At 41.0% G+C, this 8,005-nt stretch overlaps 1 long non-coding RNA gene across 1 annotated transcript; it reads right to left on the bottom strand.

The window, feature by feature from the left end:
• Nucleotides 1-3,381: 3,381 nt before the first annotated feature.
• On the bottom strand, nt 3,382-6,209 carry LOC145423542 (uncharacterized). The gene is made up of 3 exons (XR_013904594.1): nt 4,996-6,209; nt 4,569-4,851; nt 3,382-4,441 (listed from the first exon to the last, which is right to left on the bottom strand). It is a non-coding gene; the product is annotated as an uncharacterized LOC145423542 (long non-coding RNA).
• Nucleotides 6,210-8,005: the final 1,796 nt, after the last annotated feature.

Genomic DNA, 8,005 nt, shown 5'->3' with positions numbered 1-8,005 from the left:
TAGAAAATTTTTGTTGGGGGGGCCAGGTAGGGGCACAGATTTGGAGAAGGGTGGCAGATTTAATTGGCAGATAATGTTTAAAAAAAAAATTCTACCAACCCTTAACCATAATTCAATAATCCTATAAACCTAATAACCAAATGCACTTTTAACTCTTATTAGAATGAGATTTTAACCACTACGGTGCAAAGTTTTTAGATACTGCGTTGATAAAGTACAAGAGATACAATCAGTGCTTTGTCAGTGTTTACTCAGCAGTCAAGGACATCAATATTTACATAGTATTTTTACTGACATATGGTGCACATATGTTTTGGGCAAAAACATTTTTGAATATTAAAATACGAACATTTTTAACATACAATTGACAAATTAGCCAATGTAAAACTTTATCTGCTTATTAAAAAAAGAAGATAATCTTCTCACAAACTGGTGTTTGATTTTGAAACAGGAAAAAAGTGGGGAAACAAATGAAAAGACTAACATTTGAATGAAACCTGAAAGCAAGTAAATACTTTCTATGCTGCCTTATGGTAAACTTTGGTAATATTGATAAAGAACAACACTGGCTGATGATGAAATACAGTCAGCTGGCATGGTGACACTGCCAGTATTAACCTGCAGGGCTGGACTGGGACAAAAAAATTGGGCATTTTCACTACAGACCGACCCACCAGGTATTAAAGCCATAAAGACTTTGACTGAAAACAAACCCTGTTGTGACAGTGATGTATAGTCTTGTTGGTATATGTATGATTTCTATACATTTTACGTCAGATAAAAACTTTGGTTGTAAGATTTAGATAATTATTTAATAAAAGCTAGGTATTTTAAATGAGAATAAGAAAGAAAAGTATTTCTTTGTGCCTTTCCCTGTTAATGCCCTACATGCCCCCCTGGCAAAACTTTCCTAGACCCGCCCCTGCACAGTTACCAGCTGTCAGCTACATAAAAAAGGATCCTGGTGTTATTTGTCTCTCAGAAACAGTTCATAACTTCCCTTCAACTCATTCATGTGACCTAAAAGGTAAACCTGTTTCTCCATCACCTGTTCAGCTCTGATGGTTCAGTAAGGACATCTCCTGGTTTCATCTTCATGTTTCCCTCTCACCACATATCCAAACCGATATCATGACCAGCAGCTTTACAGCTGTGGCTCCAGCAAACAACAGCTGATACTAGAAATTAATATTAAATAAATTCTAACAACAGCTGATCAAGCTTAAACGTGCTGCTGTTGTTTAGCGCGACATCCGCTGGTTTCCTCTTTCTGGTGCAAAGTGGGCGATAAATAAACAAGAGAGAAAAGCCGATCAGCTGATCATTGATCAGTTTCATGATTGAAGTAGCAACAGGAGAGGCAGGGGAGAGAATGAGAGAAGAAGAGGCAGTTGTGCAGCATAAAGACAGAATAAATCCAGCTTTGTGTCTTTTTTCCATTCTAGCTAAAGTTCGGGACAAACTGCGTCTCTTCTCAGCTCAATACGAAACGTGTAATATTTTCTCTGAATGAGGGACCATTCCATTTTTTAAGGAGCCGTTGGCAACTCTACTAACTAACCTTATGAATAAAATAAAGTTCACTATCAGTAACATCATAGCACCCACCCAGCTGGCTAAAACGCAGTATGAGTTATTGCAACTGACAGTAAAAAGTCAGCAACATGAAAATAAACTCCACCTAAACTTGGTTTATATCTGACCCAGATAGACTGCAGGTCATAACTTCTTACCTGAAGTTCAGTTCACCTGACACTCGGACTGGCGGCTGCCTCGGGGCTCTCCTCCTGCCTCCCCTTCCCTCATCCACCTGCTGGCCTCTGTGGAAGCCCCACCATAGCCACCACCAAACAACGGAGTTATTTCTACACATCGACCTGCATCTGGCCAATCCACCACCTCTCATTGTTCATGCCATTACAAAAAAAAAAAAAAAAATAAGTCACTGGGGATATGTCCGGTATGCCCGATGGCCAGTCCAGCGATGTTAACCTGCAACCAAATCTGCAGCTCCATACAGCAATGTTACGACTTAGATTATATCTTATAACTCATAACTCTTATGTTAGCTGCCCTCAGTAGCATACTGTCTGAAATATTCGATGGCTGCAATAATTCTTTAAGTGTTATTTTTTCCTTGGTATTCTAATTTCACCGAAGTTTACTAAACTCAAACTTAATATTACTTACCGGGACATTTATTCTGTCCTCATTTTCTTTCACCGAAAAATTGTTTCCTGCAGTGACGTCTTTCTGCTTCGCTCTCCTACCTTTGCTAACGTGATGCACATACCGCAGAAGCCGATGCTGCATTCACTTACACTCGGATATCTGAGCGTCACCGTGAAAACATAATCGGACATTTGATATTTGATTGAATTTTATTATTTTGCCTTTGGGGTGGCACCTGGGGTGGCCAGTCTGGTTGGGGGGGTGGCCTGTGCCCCCCCAGGCCACCCCGCTGGACACGCCATTGCTTATATTTCCTTTTTTTTTCTGTGGAATGAAGTAAAAAGAGAAAGTCCATGTGAATGTCAGAGAAAAAAGTGCTCTCTCCTACATATAGCTGAAGAATTATTAAATGTTGGATTGTAACACATCACTTCTAAAGATTTGCCAACTTCAGCTTCATGGTACCAAGCTAATGATTTAACATATCCCAAAGGCGACCTGCTGATGTGACACAATGACTCTGAAATAGAGGACAATGAACAACTTCTACTTAGGTGTATCAAACCACCAGGTGTCATGGGGGTGCAATAGTGAGCACCGTCACCAATCAGCTGGAAGCCTCCTGTTAGAAACCTCCTGATGTATACTACCATTTCCCAAATGTCAGCTGCAGTAGACTCCAGTGTTCCTGCAGCCCTGAAACAGATAAAAGACAAAGAATATGGAGGGAGAAAATGCTAATAGAGTTCTTTTGAAACCAAGAGCACGTGGGTAGAAAAAGACAATGCGGAGGGTATGCAAACTTACACTCTGTGTGTTTTTGTTTTTATCCAGGAACTCACATTTGATTAATATCAATGGTTTTGGAAATCCTAAAATGACTATGTAAAACTAAAGATATCACCTCATTGACACAGAAAGAGAGCTTAGGCTCTTATTTCCATGAATCATCAGGTGGTGAAATTAGCAAAGTGAACTTCCTGTCTTTTATTATATAGGCAAACTAAAGGTAGTTTGGTGACAGCTGACAAACAGTTTAAGTAGCATTATCGTTATCATGTAGTACTCTGCATATGGTGAAGTTTATTATTATACTGGTAAAAGAATAAAACTTCTTTTGTGGTTGTAGCTTGTATTTTATAATCTATATTCTGTATTGGAGAGATGGGACACATAGTACTTGTTTTACAGTTTTTCTCGATTGCTAAAACACATTTCCTGAAACTACGCCTCATATCCTCACAACAGTAAACACAAATCCATAACATCTCACTCAATTTCCCAAACATCCTATTTCCAGGTCAAAATGAAGCTCTACACCCAAAACTATTCACTCCTGCTGAAAAACCAAACTTTGCCCACAGACATCAAACACAAGCCCTCAAAAACACACACACTACAACAGAGTTTTGCACACTGGTACAATTAATTCAAAACAATAGTTCCAAAACAAATAGGTTGCTTATGGTTCTCCCCTTCAAAACCCTTGTCACATGATAAACACAAAAGACGCAACCAATGTATGTACAGTGGCACATTGTCATTCATGTACTATACAGTACAACACACACCAGAAACATTATCCCACCTCAGCATCTTGTCTTTGGTCTGGGTCAGGCCAGAGAATCTCATCCACATCACAGGCTATATTGGCCCCAGCCAGGCAGCGGGGGTAAAATCCTCTTGCATGCCTGATCCACCCCTGGCATGCAAGAATTAAGGTAGCATAAGGAAAAACTTGATATGTCTAGGCAGGCCTCTTCCATGGCCTGAAGGAGGTGAACATGGACATAAGGTTCTCGGTCACTTTCCACCGCCATGCCGAAAATAACTCCTCTATCGAGTTTAGAAAGGGAGAGTATGCAGGCAGAAAGATATTAGAAAACCTTGGGTTATTGGTAAACCAGTCACGAACCAGAGCAGCGCGATGGAAGCTGACGTTATCCCACACAACAACGTAGTGAGGCTGCTCTGGCTGTGCTGGTTCCCTGTAGTCCAGCTGGAACATATGTTGTCTTAAACCATCAAGAAAAGCAAGGAGAAGCATAGTGTTATAGGGTCCTAGTACGGCATGGCGGTGGAGTACCCCTCGTTGGCTGATGGCTGCGCACATAGTGACATTCCCCCCACGCTGATCAGGGACATTTACAATAGCCCGATGGCCAATTATGTTCCTCCCCCTTTTCCTTCTTTTGGTCAGGTTAAAACCTGCCTCATCCACAAAGATTATTTCATGGGGAACAGGCCGTCCTTCAATCTCAAAGATTCTCTGCAAAACACATAACACAGTAGAGTCAATCGGTACCCTGAACCACAGTTCAAGAGTGCTGAAATGGCAGCATAAACTGCCATGCTGTGATGGTACACAATACTTTATACAGTATCAAAACTCATACCTGAACATATTCCACACGTTGGTTTTTCACTCTGTCAGAGTTTCGTTCGAAAGGGACTCGGTATGCCTGTTTCATCCGGAATTGATTCTTTCGGAGGATGTGGTCAATTGTGGAGAGGCTGATGGCATGTATGCCTCGAAAAAGATGATCATCCTCAATCACTCTCCTTTGAATCTCTTGCAGGCGGATTACATTATTTGCAATTACCATGTTTACAAGTTCCCTCTCTTGCTCCTCCGACAAAAGCCTTAACCTGCCTCCACCAGGTGGTCGTCTCTGTGTCCTACAAAAATAGAAGCACTCATTACTGTAACTGTCACACATTCATTTTACAGGCAAATAATGGAAACATACTGAAACTCAAGACACATAAGTTCAGTAACTTAAACGTTACTGTACAAAGCAGTCTTACTGCAAGTACACCTACCTGTTTTCCTCCCTGAAGGTTCTGATGATGGAGGCAACAGTGAAGCGACTCAAATTTGGTTGTACTCGTTGCCCAGCCTCCCTCATAGTCATCCCATGGACAAGAACATGGTCAACTAAAGTGGCTCGAATTTCATCCGAGACTGACTGTCTTGTTGCCCTTGCTCTTCCCCTTCCTTGTCGCCGTCGTTCTCCACCTCCTTCACCACGTCCTCCTCCACCTCTCCCTCCTCCCTGTTGTCCTAGACCACCTCCTCCTCCTCTTTCACCACGTCCTCCTCTTTCACCATGTCCTCTTCCTCCACCACGTTTCAAACCTGAATGAGCTGACTTTGGCCCTTTAATCTATCCATCGCAGGTTCTGATTGGTGTGTGCTAAATTTTGACTCCTAGTGTTTCCACCTGGTTAATTGTGTGCTAATTGAGCTCAAGCTATGCTGACTTAAGTTAACATTATTGCATGCTAGTGCTTTCTAAATGACTACATGGTGTAAGCACTGTAAAATGTAGGGATTTGTGTGTAGAGTTTTGCAGTAACAGTTCACCAAATTTGAGTCATGTGTCAAAGCAGGGAATAGTGTTTATAGTTCAGGGAAATGGGTGAGCTTTTTGAACAATAGCGTTACGGTTTTGAAATTTTAGTTTAGAGGCCTGGTTATAGTGTTTAAGCAATCGAGAAAAACTGTAATATGTTATCACTGTTTTCTTCACACGTCTAGCTAGATCAGTTTATTTGTTGTTCCTGTCACACGGCCGGTACGTGTATTGGACCCAGAAGCATTCGGTGGAATAACTGGGACGTGTTACTGGATTGAGAGTCTCATGCACTGAAACACTTGGAAAAATGGGGGGGGGGGGGGGGGTGTTAATGCAAAACAGAGCACCAGTGGCAGAAGGTGAGTTGTAGTGAGGTGACGCTTAATTGCAAAATAGAGGGAACCAGGGTTCTGGGGAGGGTGAGTGAGTGTCCAGGAGACGGTGGTAGTTAGTCCAACCATTTCAGTGATCTGGAGGTGACGGGCGAGCAGGAGGGCAGACAGGGGAGATGTTATGTGTTTTAGGTGTTTTCAGAGGAGAGATTGTGCAGAAAAACAGGTGAGTGGTGTGTAGTGAGGCAAATGCAGGTGAGTCGAATAGTGATCCTGAATTAAGGTAGCAGAAAGCACAAGGAGACACAGGATTAGCATAAGGAAAAACTTGAGAAACCAAGCATGTGAAAGCCAAGGGGGCAGAACCTGGATGCCAGAAACACAGTGGAAAAATATGCCACACACTAGACGCTGCGACCATCACAGGTCTAGCAAGTGTCAGTGGCTTTTATTCGCTCAAAGAATAATGAATTTTTATAACCTAGTCCTGTATTTAGCTCTATTCTATTCATACAAAAGTTATTTTGCTGTGACTTGTGCAAATTGAGATTAAACGTCTCTTTTTAGAGAGATCTGGCCCTGACAGGGCAACACACTGAACTCTCTTAGACTAATGTTCTTGTAATTTCTTGAAGTAGTGTTCAGTTCTCGAAGCTTATTGAAGGAGTCTCAGGTGATGTTCAGCAGTGATGTCCAGGCAACGTTCAAGAAGGACATCCAACAGATGGTGATAGAGTGAGTTATTCTGTACTCTCATCTGTTAGCTGATGGAAGCAAACCTGTATTTATCAGTAAAGATACAGAAAGTAGTGCCATAACATGTCATGTAGTTTTGTTATTCTAAGTTGTATTTACCTCATTTCATACAGATGTTTTTTTTTTATATCCTAAACCTCAATGAAAATGTCACCTACTCCAAAACATGTTCCTTTGAGAGTCTCTTGGCATTTCATGGAATAAATTCAAGATTTGTAGCTTCAAATTCATAAAGTTACACAATATTCACATCTGTTGGCTTTTGGACTACTGGATTTCATGTCAAGGCTGGAAGCCACTATTGTAGACTTTCTCTCGGGGTAACCAGTCATGAGAGGCCACCGTGCACCAGCTTCTGGATATTTGCATGGATAAACATTGTGTACAGGTGTTTCTTAGTGAGTGCATTCATATACCAACCTGTAAAAGCTAAAACACTATAGCACCGACCTTTGTGTGTGAAAACAATGCCAAAAATCTTTATGGTCACTATGCTGCTGACTTCAGAGGACAAGCACGTGTGTTTCTGGTCTTACACTTCTTGTGTTTTAGTATCTTATCTTAAAAAAAAAAAAAAAAAAAGTCGAATTTCCCAGAGGAACCCACCCGAGGGATTAATAAAGTTCTATCTTATCTTATCTTATTTTCATTCAGATAGAAAGAGGTGAGATTTTCATATAGATGGGTACATATGAAGCTACCCAGGTTGCCACAAACCTGGTCAATGGTAAGAGGTTAACAGGGGTATTAACCTTGTCCTGGTTATATTATGCCTTGTGTCATGGCTGATGTCTAGGAACTCCTAAAGTGAGTATGTAAAACCAACCTCATCACCTCACCAACAGTAGTAAGAGTGCTCCGACTCTTATTTTCATGCACAATCAGGTGGTGAAATGAGGCGCGTGACCTTCCGCTCCGCTCTGGTGTTGTCCAGAATATCATATAAACAAACTAAAAGTGAAAGACAGTTCACAAGTAGTATTACCAATCATTACAATCCTCTGCATATAGTAGAAGGAACATAGCTCATGTCAAATAAAAACATGTTTTTATACATTTTGTTTTCAACTTTTAATGATCTGAAGACAGATTTTAGTCAGTCTCTTTCTGTGGGATTGGGACAACAGTGCATTATACAGCAAAGATGTGGCAGCTTTAATGTTCCAATAATATTTAATAAGCTTAGACATTTAAAACTCACTGTTGTTTAATACATTGTCATATGGCAAAATATTCCATTTTCTCAATCTTTCTGCTGTTTTGAGCTATGTTTTTTTCTGTACACTGACCTAAAGTAACTAACCTTTACTACAGGGCCTGTTACTTCATCACAGAGACAGGTGTGGCCTTTAATCTGTGCTCTTTACTTGGGCAGCTGGTGAAGTT

Source organism: Astatotilapia calliptera, chromosome 22 (genome assembly GCF_964374335.1).
Source record: "Astatotilapia calliptera chromosome 22, fAstCal68.1, whole genome shotgun sequence".
In the NCBI taxonomy this organism is placed as follows: Eukaryota; Metazoa; Chordata; class Actinopteri; order Cichliformes; family Cichlidae; genus Astatotilapia; species Astatotilapia calliptera.
This window is presented reverse-complemented; position numbering and strand designations above follow the sequence as displayed.